Here is a 15,675-nt window from a genome sequence, read left to right as displayed (position 1 = left end):
TGGGTTTGATTGACAACTGATCTAGCTGAATTGGTGAGCGTTTGATGCCAATACACACACATTCCAACACACACACATTCCAACACACACACATTCCAACACACACACACACACACACACACACACACTCGCACATATTTTTTTCTATCTTCCTTGTAAAGAACAGTTTCTGTCATAGGGGCAAGTACTCTAGCATACCTTACCTTCACACCGTCTTCTTGGAGGCTGGACTGGGAGGCAGTCAGCCCTGGATCCTGACAACACCTGTATGTTCTGGTACGCTTGGGCAACTCCTGCAGTCTACCCGGTGGCCCTCAGGTTCTACTTTCAACTGGGTTTCTGGTTTCTCTGTAGATTAGGCTTGACCTGTTCTGTGTGTGATCAGGACTGGAGTCAGAAGGGTCCTTGTGTGTCCAAGAGGAACTTTCCCCAAAGACTCTACCGTGTGTGAGTGTCTGGTTCGTCAATGACCCAAGCTCTTTGCCTGGGACATGACTCAGTAGCTTAGCCCTACCAAGTAACTAAAAGCATCCACATCCATATGGAATATGGACACATGGATTGTGGAGACTCACTGCAGTTCAGGAGGGTCACATGTGCTCCTTGGTATACTCAGCATCTGGCCTGAAGACTGAGGATGCTAAATATTTGTTAAGTGAATGAACGGGACAAACTGTGAGGCTAGAACGTAAAGCTACCTTGCAGAGTTTGAATTATTCTACAAGGAAGTAGATACAGAGGGACTTTTGCTCCAAGGGCATCTTTAGAACCAAATAGTCTTCTGCTTCTCTTCCATATCTGGACCCAGTGCTGCTTGTCCACTGAGGTCTCATTTTTAACTACATGATTTTCATGTATTTCCCATCTCTCCTGCTGGCAACTTTTACTATCCATCTCCACATCTAGTGTGATGGCTGATGTGCCCTTGAGGGGCTTCTGGATGCTCTGCCAGGCCTTCCCATTACTCCTTTGGACTGAGAGACAGAGGTCATCCTGACTGTGCAGGGTGTTCAATGTTGCTTCTATAGAAAAGGCCACAGCAGGGGTACCCAGAGTGGCCCAGTGATGCCTGAGACAGCACCTAGACTCACAGAACTAGTGATGCCATATGGGGAAGATTCTGTTTGGCTCTGTACCAACTTCACAAGAGCTACTGAGTATAATGCCCTAGGATGAGAAGCTCAATCAGTTTTCTCAAGACCAACCAAGCCCTCCTTCTCTTCCTATGTCAAGTTTGGAAAAGTATCTTCCAATCCCTGGCTGTGGATGGACCACTGATGGTTGGACTTTGGTGATCCTGAAGTGAACCAGAGTTGAGGAGATATTGGACTTGGAAGCAACCCACATTAAAGGCAGCATGGGTCAACCTGCCTGGAGTTTTGTGTTGGTCTCTCCCACTCTTGTCCTTGTACAAAAGGCATGTTGTACAAAACTTGGAGACGGCAGAGAAGAGCAAAGAAATTATCCAGCCCATGTTTGTTGGATGCTCTGCCATGACTTTCAGCTTTGTAATGTGAACTTGCCCTGGTTAATATGCTTGAGAATTCCTTCGGAAGCTTCTCGAGAATGTTCAGTATGGAGTCTTTGTGGTTGATGTCTCTGGTGTGTGAAAGCAACGAAACTCAGAACCTTGGGGAGGTCAGTCTTGCCTGATGCCTCCACAGGCTCCCCTGAGCATCTTCAGCTCACCCATTGCCTTCTCATCCTCCCGGGACTGCTTGACTGATGGGACCCGCTAAGTGCAAAGCTAATTTCCTTCAGGCTGTCTAATCCCTTGTTTGTGGGCAACGGAAACCTTCGAGTTACTATGCCTAGAAGACATTAAAAAAGGTCTTCGCCAAACACATCCAGGTTTCCATTCCTCAAGGAAAGATGCTATCTCTGGCCAAGAACTCAAAGGCTTAGGGCATGGGAGAATGGTTCCTTCTCTTCGGGAATGGGTTTGCTTTGATTGCCACAGGTCACCCCCACCCCTGCCATTCCTGCCTGTAGAACTGGTCATGGTTTTATTTACTTTTCCTTGGCCCAGTTTGGGTCAACAGGATTTCTATCCTGCTCAGAACAGCCTCACACTTGTGTGAAGTAAGACAAACCCCAGCCCTGGACAGCTGTAATCAATCCTTGTCTGAGGACACAGTGGGGATTTTTCAGCTGGAGATGGTCTAACAGCCCCAGGTTTACTGTGGCGCATGGCAGTTTCACATGGTCCAAATGGTTTCTTCTCTTTTGTCTCTTAGTGCCTCTGCAGGCCTTTTGGGTGTGCCCGTGTGGATGTATACATATGTTCATACGCACACAGGTGCTCCCGCATTTGGTGATCTGAAGCTGGGCTCCAGTATCGCAGGGTTTTAAGAGGACTGTGGGGATTTCAAGAGAAGGAAGCGAGATTTACACATGTGCCCTCGGCCGAAAGCCCTGATAAAGCTAGCAGAGTCCGGGATTTACTCTTCTGCTCTCGTCCTTCTGCTCTTGCTCAGCGTCATCCCCAGGGCTCCGGGCTGGAAGTGAGAGGATTTCTTTAAGTGCTGTGGATAGAGCACAACCCCCTAGTTATCCCCTTTCCCAGTGAAAATACTCTACCATGCAGTGGATATGAAGATGCGCCTCTCTGTGCACCTCATGATTGCGCCCTTGTAAAATCTGTGCCAGTGACAACCCCGTGACACTGGATGCATACCAGCTTCTCCATTCAGTCATGGTAGAACCATGAAACCATTCCCAGGGCTTTAAAAAGTGTGATCCCCTGCCCCGTATTCTCTCACCGTTCTGTTTAGGACTTATGCAGGTCTTTTACTGTGGTGGGCTAGGAGTGAGGCCGATTGAGACCCCTGTGTCAGTGAGAAGAGTGAGCGGTAGAGAGAGGCTTGTCGTTCAGTTTGTGAGCAGACACATACCTTCTCAGGTCAGAAAATGGACAGCAGCGATACCAAGGGTGCCAAGCGGTGGACTTGGGAAAGCCAAGGGCAGGATGGGAAAGGAATATATTTCAGGGTAAGTGGCCCAGTTGACAGGACGCTGTCGGGCGGTTGCTGTGTTAGGGCTGGCAGTAGGAAGACCATGGGGTGGGGACCCACCTGGCATGGCTGGCCCAGTGAAGAAGGGACCAGTAGTATCTGTGACTTCTGTGAGTGTCGTGAGGGTTCACTAAATATGGTCTCTTTTCACCTCATGTGGGGACCATATTGCAACTTCAAAGAGCTTGCTTCCAAGGGCACAGATCCCCAAAGGACAGGAAGACAAACTTCCATTGCTATTGTTTTGGATGTCCCAAAGGATTTTCCCTGAGTGTTCTGATTTCGTGTGTGTGTGTGTGTGTGTGTGTGTGTGTGTGTATGCATATGCGTGTGTATGTGTGCTCACACATGCACACATGGCCACGTGTTCATAGAATGGCTATTCCTATGCTTCAGTTCATGGAAAGGCCCTTTTATTTGTGAGACTGTTAACTCCTAACTCTTGCAGCCCTCCCCTTCCCTCTCTGAAGCAACCCTTGTTAGCTGCCTTTCAGCTGCATGGTGAGTTACTGGGGCATTCTCTTTCCTAGTCATCCCGGAAGCACAACAACTATTTCCCATGCAGTCATTTTGGAGAGCTTATTTCTGCATTGAAAACGGCTCTGACTTTGTGGATGGCTTGAGTATTTCCTACACAGGGCTCTGGCAAGTTCTTCCTACATCCAAGGCTGCCTGTCTGAATCTCATAGCCTGCGAAGTAGACCTGGGCTCCCTTGGCAACTATTCTTCCTGCTGGTATTTTTATCTCTCCAACTTGTGGTTACAACATAGTGCTACACTGACATTTATTCCAAATTGCAAAGATTTCAAGACTCTCAGTTGTTCAAACAGTCCTTTTGTTCCTTACTTTGAGATGACTTAGACACGTCCACAAACGGGTCACACCTTTCCCCGTTTCCCAAGGGACACTCATTGCTGGCTGTACCATTATAAGAATGTATAGGTTATATGCGGGGGGAACTACTTACAGCCGCTGCTAAAGCTGTTGATTCAGGTGCCAGAGTGGCCTAGACTTCATGCCGAGGTGGGGACAGGGCTCTACATCATTTCTGTGTCTCTTTGTCACGTAGGCTGAGACAGCTCTGTGGGTGCTCAGAGTCTCTCAATGGGTCTTTAATCTTTTCAACACCCCTTTAGGCTTCCATACCTCCTACTTTGCTCAGATTCTATTCCCATGTAATAGTGTCTATTCCCCATGTAACCAATACTGTTTTTTTCTGAATTCTCCAAGCTGCAGGGCTCAGTCCCTGCTCAGGACTGAGCTGGATTGGGATCAGCTCTGGTTGTGGTTGTTAGTCCTGACTAAACCCGTTGTCTCCCAGGTGTGAAACACATGTTACGTACCACTGGGAGTAAACACAATGGTGGTAGGATAGAGCATGGCGCAGCAGGGACAAGCGATGCTGCCCAGTGTTGCCAGCAGTCTGGATGCCCAGTAGCATGGTAGGTATTTCTTTGTAATGCTCCAGGGAGCCTTGGAACACATTACTGGGCAGCGCTTGCTGCCGTTCTCAGGATAACCTTGTAAGGAGCCCTAGCCATGGTTGAATAAGCTGTTCCTGCCATCTGGAGAGATAGTGCCAATTTAGCAAGCCCTCATTGCCAGGTGTGTGTCATAGGGATCAAGGGCAGAGCTCTTAGAACAAAGCAGGCCCTCAGGAACACCTTCATTGTCCTCTTGGTCTCTGCCCCCCACAAGGTCAAGTCCTCCCTTGTATCCCCACAATCTCTTGGATGACCCCAAGTACACGACCGCCCTATGGCTCCCTGCTCATGCACTCACTTTAATCATAACCTTCTCCTGGTGCTCGTGGTCTGATGGGATTAGAAAACCTGGGTCCTGGGTTCTGCCCTCTGTTTATTTGATTTGAAACACGAGTTTTTATTTGTGCCATCGGAAGAGTGAGCTACGAGAAGGGGGTTGGCACACGGCTTTTTGCGGCTCTTGTTTCTTGAGTTCTGTTGGCTGGTATTTAGTGACTGGGCCTTTTAACTAGGTAGTTAGTGACTGGGGATGGTGATCAGGAAACAAAACAAATGCTTTGCTTCTGTGACGAAAAGGCTTGATGCCCTTTTGGTGCACAGAGACTGAAACCCAGAGGGAGTTGAGGCTGTGAGACTCTTTTCACCTTGTAAAAGGCAGGCTGATAGCATCCCATCGTTCCCTTCCTAGCCTCATGGAAGCCCCACAGGGAACGATGAAAGCGTTGCCTAGGAGACAGCAGACCCTTCCTCTGTAGATAGCTGCTCAGTTTCTAGAGCTCTTAGGATGACTGGTGGCTTCAGATTCCTCCTGGTGCATTGCTTTTTAGCCTGAGATAACCAGCTCCGAGGGAGATGGCAGCACATTAGGCTTCAAAAGTCAGACTTGCTATGGCGACTCTGAGGCTCTTGGAGGTTGCCTGTGGCTTCAGGTTTGACACTTCATGAGCCCAAGCACAACTCCATTCTTTTCATTTCTCCCTTTGCTGTTATTAACCTCCTTGTTATTTCTTCCTGGTCCTGCTGGATATTTCTAGAACTCCGATCTAATCTGGTCCTTTACTTCCCTTCCATGACTGTCAGTTGTTTAAAGGTGAAATAAAAAGAGGCAGCTTTGGGTTTTTAGAGCCCTGTAAAATGAATGCCATGCTCAACATGGCTTTAGAGTCTTACTTCTTCCCTACAAGGTCATTTCTGAACTGTAGCTTGAAATCAACTTGCTCTACCCTTCCTTGTTCCCATTACTTCAGGTTTTTTGACAACTCTACTTGTTGAACCCCTTCATGATCCAGGTTTCAACACCATCCCTAAGAAATCCTCCCAAATCTTTCCAGTTTGAATTAATCTCTCATGGGGGACTCTCCAGAACCCAGGCAGCTGCTTTGTCCCCAGCACTCAGTGAAGCCAAGGGATGTTACAGACACCTAGCAATTCTTTGCTGACCAGATACCTTCTTTTCCCTTCTTACTTCCCTCTCCCCCCTCTTCTCCTTTGGAAGAGTTAGCTGGGGTCTTGGATCTTCGGCATCCCATCGTGTTGTTTTGTCTGCTTGAGACCAGTCTCTGCCTCCTGGATGCTGGTTTCAAAATTACAGTTCCCATGGAGTTGGCTGAACCCATGTCAGCCTTTGCAAGTAGATTATCAGCTTTTGGGCCCAGATCCTGCATTCTTGTTTATTTTCATAATCCCCAGTGTATGTAGTGTGATGCCTTGTGATTAAAGGATGTGGATGGAGATGTCTAGAAGCTTCTCTGAGTGCCAGTGGTGGGGGCTCTGAGGGGCCTTTCAAAGCCAACATTCTTAGGAACTATTTTTATTTAGTTTTGTGTTTTATGTTTTTCTTCCTTTTGTTTATTGACATGTAAGTTACCTGCAGTGCGATTGTTGTTTTTAGGCATGCCCTTCTGTGGATTTTAATAAATCCATAGCTGGTATAGCAAACAGCACCATCAAGAGAGAGAGAACATTTCCACCCTCCTTCTTTTCCAGGTCCTGGCAATCACTGATCCGATTTCTGTCTGCTTAGTTTGGCCTTTTCCAGGATATTGTAGAAATAGAGTCATTTGCTCTGTTGATTTTGATTCTGTCTTCTTTCACTTAGAATAATAATTCATTGGAAATCTGACGACCGAAGTCCTGGCCCACATTACATGTATACTGCCTTTGTGGCTGGCATGGGGTATGGCTTGTGGGGTACAGAAGTGGTAGATATAAGCTGCAACGTGGTGCCATTTTAGATCCAGGGTCCTTCCTAGCTGCTTGCTCGAATCTGCTGAGCCCCACATTGTCCTCCCTGGTGTCCCCTGGTGAAAGTGTCTTCTTCCCTTTGGCTCTGATGGTCACAGCTGAGTAGGGAAGCTAGCTGGGTGGGTGAAGCGACCATTAAATTCTTCCCTTGGGGAGGGGGTGGTGGTGGGGTGACAAAGGTCAGGCCTCTCCTGGCTAAAACAACAGAAGTGGTTCCAGCTGCCCCACAGCTGGAGAGGTGTGTGTGTGTGTGTGTGTGTGTGTGTGTGTGGTGTCTGCTTTCCCTCAGCAGTGTGAAAAGCCCTTTAATGGGGGTGTACTGTTGTCAGGTTGGTGGTGGAGGTGCACGGAGGAAGAGCAGAGCAGCAGGCTACCAGACCTCCCCTTCCCTTTGACCTCTCTTATCGCCATTCCTCCATCTCCAGCGGCCCTACTCTGAAGCTGCCGGCCAGCGCTCTCCTTTGCACCTGTGTAAATGCAGTGGCCATGGGGTCAGGGAAGGGTGAGCGAGAGCTTGCTGAAGTGGGGGTGTGAATTTTTACCGGGGATGACGGATCTGATAGTGGGTAGGTGAGTGATGTTTTAACAGGAGGCTGCTCTTTGTCTCAGTGATGCGGCCCCAGAGGAAGAAGCCAAGGTCTGCTGTTACAGATGGAGGAGCAAGGGGTGAGAGGCGACTGGTCCTTTGGCTGGAGGAGAGGAGATGGCAGCTGGACCCCACTTTGAGCATTTTGTACAATGTGGTTTGGTCCCATTTAGTCCTCTCTCAGCTTACAGACCTCAACGCCCAGACCCATACCATTCCCACATCTCTACCCACCCAACTTTGTGTTCTCATTTTCCAGAAAAGCCCACCAGTCCAGTTTGTGCTGCATATACACTCCCGGATGTGTGGTTTTTCACTGGAGTGTGACCCACCTACCAGGGACTACACTCTTAAAAACCAAACCAAATCAAATCAGACCAAATCAAACCAAACTGACTCTCCTCTCCCAGTAGCTGTTAATTGCCAATAACTCCTCAACTTGAGGTGTAATTATGCCCAAAGCATTTCTCCTTGGCGGGGATTGGGTCTGACTTGAGTTTGCACAAATCTTGTACATGCTGTTACCACTGTTGGGAGTTTCTATGTATCACTGCCTTACCACGTCTAGAAAAGTTCCTTTGTCGTCATCCACTCTTCTGCAACGATTTTGCAGCCTTGGGAGGAGAGAGTGATTTAGATGCCCCACTTAGGGTTGAGCCTTCTCTGCAGGTTCACTAGCCCCTGTGTTAACCACCGTCTACTGCAAATAGAAGCTTTTCTGATGCGGGTTGAGAAATGCATTAGTCTATGGGTACAGTGCCTGTGTCATTAGGTGTCAGCTTAATACTATATACATTTAGGGGGGGTGATAGCAGTAGGTTCTTTTCTAGGGCCTACGACCCATCTACATTCTGTTTCTTGGCCCAGTAATGCTGTCAGCCATGGCTTTCATTTTGTGCAGCAGGACTTAAATACAGTTTGAAAGTGTTTGTCTCTACCGTAATCTTCATGCCACTGTTGCACCCGTGCCAGTCATTATTGTCATTTTGCAGGGTCCCTAGTTGGATAAGACTGATGATTAGTCTTGTCCCCTGGGAGCATGCCTAGGGCCTTTTCACACTATGAAACCTAGCCAGTAGTGTCGAGTGCCAGTTTGATTTCTCCATGTTCTCTGACTCAAGCATGTAATCTCTTCTGCACTAGAATCTTGCTGTCAAGTTCTGGAGAAAAGGCAACAGCAATAGCCTGTAATATTTGGGGGTCTATGGGACCTTACTTGTCAATAGCTCTAAAAGAGCCTAATCATTCCCAGAATTGGTTATTTTCTTTGTTAGCCTGTACTGGCTAGTAGGGGCATTGTTGCCTTTTATAGGGTGACTTCATTTTAGTGCTCTTTCTATGTATCTCTGTGTGTGTGTGTGTGTGTATACATACACATACATACATATCACACATTTATGTATACATACATATGTATGTATCTATATATATGTGTGTGTGTATATGGATACGTGTATGTGTATATGTATATCTATGCTTCTATAGTAAGTTTCTCTGACTTAGTGCTTGCCCTTTTGTTCCAGGCATTCACTCCAAGAGGACCATTTTCCTTTTTAATAGCAAATTTACCACCAAGAAATGCTAAAATCTTGAGGTGACCATTGAGGAAAACACTCCTCTTTTAAGGAAGCCCCTTTCCCTTCCAAAGCCCCGCCCTCCTCTCTCTGTCAATCAAGAGTTCAGCATGGCTTCTTGCCCCTTGGCCGGCCTCTGCTAATCCTACCCTGAGCGCCGAGGGTGCCAGTGGTGTGAAGTGAAAGAGTCTGGGCCGCTAACACCAGACCTAGGGGACTGTGTTACTGACTGACTTAGTTCTCTCGTGTGCACTCTTCTCCCCATTCATCCACTCAGTGAATGCTTCTGTAAGGCCTGTTAGGGTAAGCTTCCTGCTGGATAGTGGGCAACCAGTGGCGTGATACCCAGATCGTAGGTTCTACTTGTGGGGAGTTTTCAACCTGGTGTACAAGAAAAGTACAGTCATATGGGTCATTTGCTCACAGGCCCCAGTGAAGAGGAGAGGGCAATATGGAGGCTTGCCCCCAGGCAGCGGCATTTGTCCTGGGCGAAGAGGAGGGCGTGGGAGTCTGTGAGGCAGAGACACGTTTCAGGAGGGTGCTCAGCATGTGCAGGGTCCTGAGGCAGGAAGGAGCAATCCAGCTGTCCTGTGACTGTGATGGGCTCCTCATTTACCCAGCAGGCACATGGTAGGATTGGTCACCTGCCCTTCCTCCCAGGAAGGTAAAGTGGGCCCTTGCAGACATAGATAATTCCCTGTTATTGTCTGCATCTGTGGAAAAGTGAGTTCAGCGCATCAAAAACCTGACTTAAAAAGGAATCTCTTTCACCATCTGGCCCTTGTTCTCAACCAAATGCACGTGTCCAGCAGCTGCCAGAGAAGCCAGCGTGCTAATGATGCTGGCTGCGCAATTGTCGGCTTTCCACCCTGACACAGACTCATTTCAGGCTCAGTAGCCATGACTAGCTCAGGTTTCAGCCTAACTCGAGGGTGAGACGTATCTCGTCCAGGATGGCGCAGAGACTTCTCCCAGGTCTCCGTGAGGAGAGTGAGGCCATGCTCACGGAACCTGAATCTCATGACTGCCTAGTGGATTCTGCTTTTGGGACAGGCACACTGTCTCTGCCACAATGGCACATACCTTTTCAGTGACTTGGGAGTTTTCTGTTTTCTTAAATTATTGCGGGGTTGGGGGTGGTGGTGGTGACACTGTTTTGGTATGGACTTCCTTCCCGGGTAGATGTTATATAAAAGAAAGGAAAGAGCTGTCTGTACATTTGAAAGCTTTAAACTTTAGGTTAGACAAGAAACATCTCTTTTTACAGTAAGTGATGGAAAGGAGCAGCTCCTGCCTTCTTCTTCTTCCTCCTCCTCTCCTTGTCCTCCTCCTCCTTCTCCTCTTCTTTCTTTCCTCTTCCTCTTCTTCCTATTCTAGAGAGTGTTTATTTGAGGTTTATAGTTCCAGAGGATTAGAGTCCATGACCATTGGAGTGGGGAGCATGGTGGCGGGCAGACATGGCACTCTCTCTCTCTCTCTCTCTCTATATATATATATACATAGAGAGAGATACATAAATAGATGCTAGATAGGTAGATAGATAGATAGATAGATAGATAGATAGATAGATAGAAAGGCATGTGGGATGGCACAAGTCTTTTGAAATCTCAAAGCCCTCTCTCAGTGATGCACCTCCTCCAGCAAGGCCACACATGAAAGGATCTTCTTATCTATGGCATTTTAGGTTGAAGTTTGATATTTATCTGTTTAGTCTTCAGACACGTATTGAGCAATTGCTTTGGGTTAGACATTGTGCTATTCCTTACATATACAAAGAGAAATAAGGCTCAGTCTTTTATAGATATGTAAGCTGATCAATGTTAATGCAGGGTTGAGGGTTTTTGATAGGTCATGATCACAGTGCAGTAAGATCTCCAAGGATGCTAATGCTCAAAATATGAAAGCGTTTGCTATTTAAAATTTTATTTCACTAAAGTTTATTTATTGATATATGTGGGAGGGGGCATGCCTATGGAGGTCAGAGAACAACCCGTGGAGTCCTCTTCTCCCATCACGTGGGTTCCAGAGACTGACAGGTTGTCATGTGTGGAAGCAAGTGCCTGCTTATCTCTCTTACGATTCTGTTTGATGCTTAGATGATAACTTCAGGGGCAGTGTGGAACTGGAACTTAGTGGGCAGGGAAGACTGGGGTCAGAGTCAAACAGGTGAGCCATAAAGGACTAAATGAGTCACGATGGATGAGAAAGTCCTAGCCAGCCCTCGGCTCTTCCAGACATCCCAGATAAGGTCAGCAAGGGGGAAGCGCAGTGCATGGTCCAGCATCGGCCAAGCTCCTGGTCAAACGCAATCAAGCTCACTACCTCTGCTGCTACTATGTGGAGCAGAAGAACCTCCCAGCTGAGCCCTGCCAGCTTGCAGAGTTATGAGCAACAAATTGTCCAGAGCTATTAAATGCAGGGGTAGTTTGCTTTCTAACAATGGAAAAAGGAAACGAAAAGGAGCTGCGCTATATGTGAATTCAGGGGGGAAAAAGCCTCAAATTAGTTGGGACTTAGTTTGTGATATTTGAGTATGCTATTACAAGGAGAAATGTCACTCCTTCTCTGTAATGCTCCCAAACCCACTGACTGGATTGTTTAGTATGGCTTCTGCTACCTCTTTAATGGCAGAGAAAAACAGAAAAACCATCTCTGATATCAGATAAACACCTGTTTAAAAACCTAGCTGGGGTATGAGGCTGGAGAGAGCTCAGTGGTTAAGAGTGCTTTCTGTTTTTCCAGAACCACACACCCACACACACACATGCACACACGTGTTTACACAACACAATGATGATAAAATAATAAAATTGCAGGTGGATGTTAAGTCTAGAGAACTGTTTGCATTAGAAAGCATTGAACATCTCCCAGACCGAGCCTTAGGCTGACTCTGTTGTTCAGTACATTGTCATGAAGGCTTGGCAGCCAGTCAAGTCTGACACAGCTTGCGGTGCTGGGGTGGTCTCTTCAGGCAGAAGCTGCGGCTGAGGTTTTTGACTCTGCTCTGCTGGAGACCAAAGGCAGGGACCAGCGACTGTGCATTTCAGATGGAAGGGATGATGGGTGCAGCCTTGATTTTTGTCCTCATTCCTCCCCACGGCAGAGGAAATCCCTGGCGAGCAGCTTTTCTAACAGGAAGGGTGGCTTGTTTATGTGGATGTCAAGTGTCAGTCCCCCTTTGCAAGTGTGAGCCCCACACAAAATGTTTGGAATTATCCAGTCCCCAGGGAGAGGGGTGGGAGTGACAGTTCCAGCTGCACAATTGTCCTGGCCCCCTTTGTTGGTTTCTATATTGTGCAATCATATTTAACATCATTATTACTTTGCTTTTCTTGTCTCTTGGTTAGGAAAGAGGGTTTTTATTTTTCCCAATAGTTTTCATCCTTAAAGGAAATGACTAAGTGTTTGGATCATTGGGGGAGAATAATTGACCCTGCTGCCATCACCAAAATTCTTGCCAATCATTGATAGTTGCTTCAATTCTTCTGAGTGTGTGTTGTGTGAGTTGTGTGTGTTGTGTGTGTTGTGTGTGCACTGACCGTAGACATGGCTCTATTCACTGTTTTCAGCCTGTACCTCCTGTGACCTGCAGGATGGGAGAAAAGCTACCCTTGTGACTTTGTTTGGACTATGGCAAACAAGTTACTGTCCATTTTCAGAATGCAGGAATTATTGTCAAGATCTTTCTTTGCTTTAGTTCAGTGAGTCTTAGCCTGGCTCTAGGAAAAACTCACTTGAGACTGAATATGGTCCTGCATACCTAGGAGGCTGAAGCAGGGAGAATGCAAGGCCAAGGTCAGACTGGGTGATGATAATGAGACCCTGTCTCAGAAAACTCAAGCAAAAACTCAGTTCAGGACCATCCTCCTCCTCCTGACTTACTTATTCATGGCTGGACTTTTGCATAAGGTAGCTACTATCCACGCATAGTCATCTGGAATTAAGCACAATTACGTGTTTGGTTCCTTAGTTGCATTTGCTATGTATCATGTGCTTTTTGTGGCCATTGTATTAGATTGGCAAGGACACAGAGCATTGAATAATCAAGAAAAATTCTTTGGAACCGTGTGCCTTTGTAGTACTGCAAGCTTCTAGGATCATACCTCCTCTTAGCTTCATGGCTCACATGTTGTGTGGTAATTGCTTGCCTGGCATCTTAATCTAGAGTGGAAGGTCACTATAAGGAGGGGCTATGTTGAGTGTGTTGCTTCTTCCACTAGTGTCTAGTGTCCCTCCTCACCCCGGCCTCCTGGCTACAGAGTAAATAGGCCGATGGGAGGACCACCTTGTTCTGAGTATTGGAGGATGAAGGGTGCTCTCTTCTGTGAGGGTAGAGGTACCCTGTTAAAACCCCATTTTATAGAGCTCAGCCTGTGTTTTGAAAGCAGTCACAGATACACACAGTTCCCAAAACACACAAAAACGAGGGTCTACAGTTGATTGAAGATGGTCTTTAGCCACTGCCCTATGCTGTCCCTGAAGATTTTATAGCACCCCCGGGGCCAGTAAATTTGAGACAGGAATCTTGTGGGAGCCCTACTGACACCGAGACCACCTCCATGGGCCGGGAAGGTGGGGCTCAGAGGCTCTGTAACCTGTCTGTCTGCACACAGAGTGCTCCCCTGTTGTCAGGCTGGTCTCTGGCACAGCTGCCCTGCATCTCTTTTGGCTCCGAACAAGCCATTTCCAACCTGAATTTATGACTTGCAGTTCAATGCCACGGTGACGCCTGTAGCTGTCTTCTGTGAGCGGCAGAGCAGACAAGGGAACCTCTGCTGGTTTAAAAAGAAACTTTGTCTCTCCCTTGGTGTGTTCTCTTAAAAGGAAAACCACACTGTTTAAATTTCAAAGATGAGCAAAAGCTTACATATGATTTAGGTGCTGTTAGTTAATTTGATCCTCACAGTAACACAAGGCAGATATGTTAGTATCTTCATTGTTGGCAGATGAGAAAACATTGTCGCGGGGCCAGAAAACACAGGCAACTCCCCCAAGACTCAACAGTGTCTGTGTGGGTGCTGGAATCTCTGCCCATGGTCTGTCTCCATGCTCCCAACTGCCAGGCCACACTGCCACTCACACTACAGACCAACACAGCAGGCCGGAATACCCACCTTGCTGCAAAAATCCGGCTCCAAGTCAACAACTGAGAGCCTCACATGCGATCATCCTGCCCTCAAGAGCCTTCTGTTCTGAGGTGACATCAAAACAGAGAGCCCTGGGCCACCTCTGGCTGCTGCATTGTCATGGGGAGGTTAGAGGAAAAGACATGGCTAGAAGAAGTCAGGGCTCAGAGCCTGGTGTTTGGAACCTGGGAGGGGAGGCTAGGCCTAGTGCTATACAACTCAGTTCTGAGGTAATTCCACGTGTGAAGTACCTCTCCTGGCTATACTGGTTTCACAAAGAGTCAAGCCTTGCGCTTAGATGCTAGGATGTGTTTACCAGCAAAACAGATTAAATTCTTGTCTTGAAGCTCCAAGTTGGGGATCCCATTGCCAATCAAGTCACACAAATAATTCCTCATCTCGGACGAGACAGGAAGCAGGAGTTGTGAGAGACTGTGATGGGGGCTCTCCTTGCCTGGGAGCATTGAAGAAGCCTCTGAAAAAAGAAGGTGGAGCCCAAAGGCAGAGCAGGGTGAGAGCAGCTAGATGGAGGAGGGGGCACCTCTGAAAATGGAGCTGGCTAGAGGCTAGGGAGGGGCCCCGGGGTCGTATACTGTCAACCTGGAGCATCCCTGATCTGTCCCAGTGGTAGCTGGACACCTCAAGGGTTTTAAGCAGGGATCCAGGGCGAGGATGGCAGGCAGAGGCCGAGGCTCCCTCCACCCCCATTAAGACACACTCAGTGTGGCAACCAAAGCTTCTGAGATGCCAAACCACATTGTCCCTCCTCACTGCTGCCTTCCTGCGCTGAGAGTCACACCCTCGTACAGGGTCCTGGTGGGACTCTTCAGTTGGGATGTGTTCTGTGGACCAATGGACACCCCGGAGTTCATCAGATATATGTGGTGGGCAGTTGTTGCTAGCATTTGCGTTTTGTGGATCTGTGAAAGTGTTCAGGCTCTTATTTGCTTGCTTCACACAGTGGGACCACAGTACATCGAGACAGACCTGTACCCACACCTTCCACCATCTGTGCACCTGGTACAGTTGTTCAGTTAACACCAACAGTACCCATACCCACGTGTGCTCATGACCTTGCCTTCAAGTCCTACTGAGAGAGCTTGCAGCAGCAGGGGTTCTCAACCTGTGGGTCATGACCCCTTTGGGGGCTGCATATCAGTTATCCCATAGATCAGATATTTACATTATGATTCATAACAGTAGCAAAATTACAGTTATGGAGTAGCAAGGAAATAACTTTATAGTTGGGCGTCACCACAACATGAGGAGCTGTATTAAAGGGTCACAGCATTAGGAAGGTTGAGAACCATGGGACTACAGTGTTGGCCCAGGGCTCTGCTGTGGGTCCCATTCCAGGCCCAGCTGGCCTCATCAGGGCCACTGGGTGGAAAAGTTCACAGCTTGTACTCGAGCAATCACAGCTGTTAATGTTGGTACACTGACAACCCTCTGGTTTGATAAGTCTGGAAGATTCATTGTCAAATGTGCTTCTCAGTCTTGCTACTAATCACTGTATGGCACAACCACAGAGTGTACCAGCTCCAAACAGTGGATTTGTAGGGCCAGTTCCAGACTGTTTCAGGACCGGGCTCAGCTGGGTGATCCTTCTCATTTTCATCTCTGACAGCTGCAGTCAGTTGACAACT

At 47.6% G+C, this 15,675-nt stretch overlaps 1 protein-coding gene across 2 annotated transcripts in view; it reads left to right on the top strand.

Annotated features, from left to right (window-relative positions):
- Window positions 1–15,675, top strand: part of Smoc1 (SPARC related modular calcium binding 1) — a 155,509-nt gene that overhangs the window by 60,576 nt on the left and 79,258 nt on the right. The gene's annotated exons all lie outside the window — the stretch shown is intronic.

The sequence above is a fragment of the Arvicola amphibius genome, chromosome 7 (assembly GCF_903992535.2).
Source record: "Arvicola amphibius chromosome 7, mArvAmp1.2, whole genome shotgun sequence".
In the NCBI taxonomy this organism is placed as follows: Eukaryota; Metazoa; Chordata; class Mammalia; order Rodentia; family Cricetidae; genus Arvicola; species Arvicola amphibius.
This window is presented reverse-complemented; position numbering and strand designations above follow the sequence as displayed.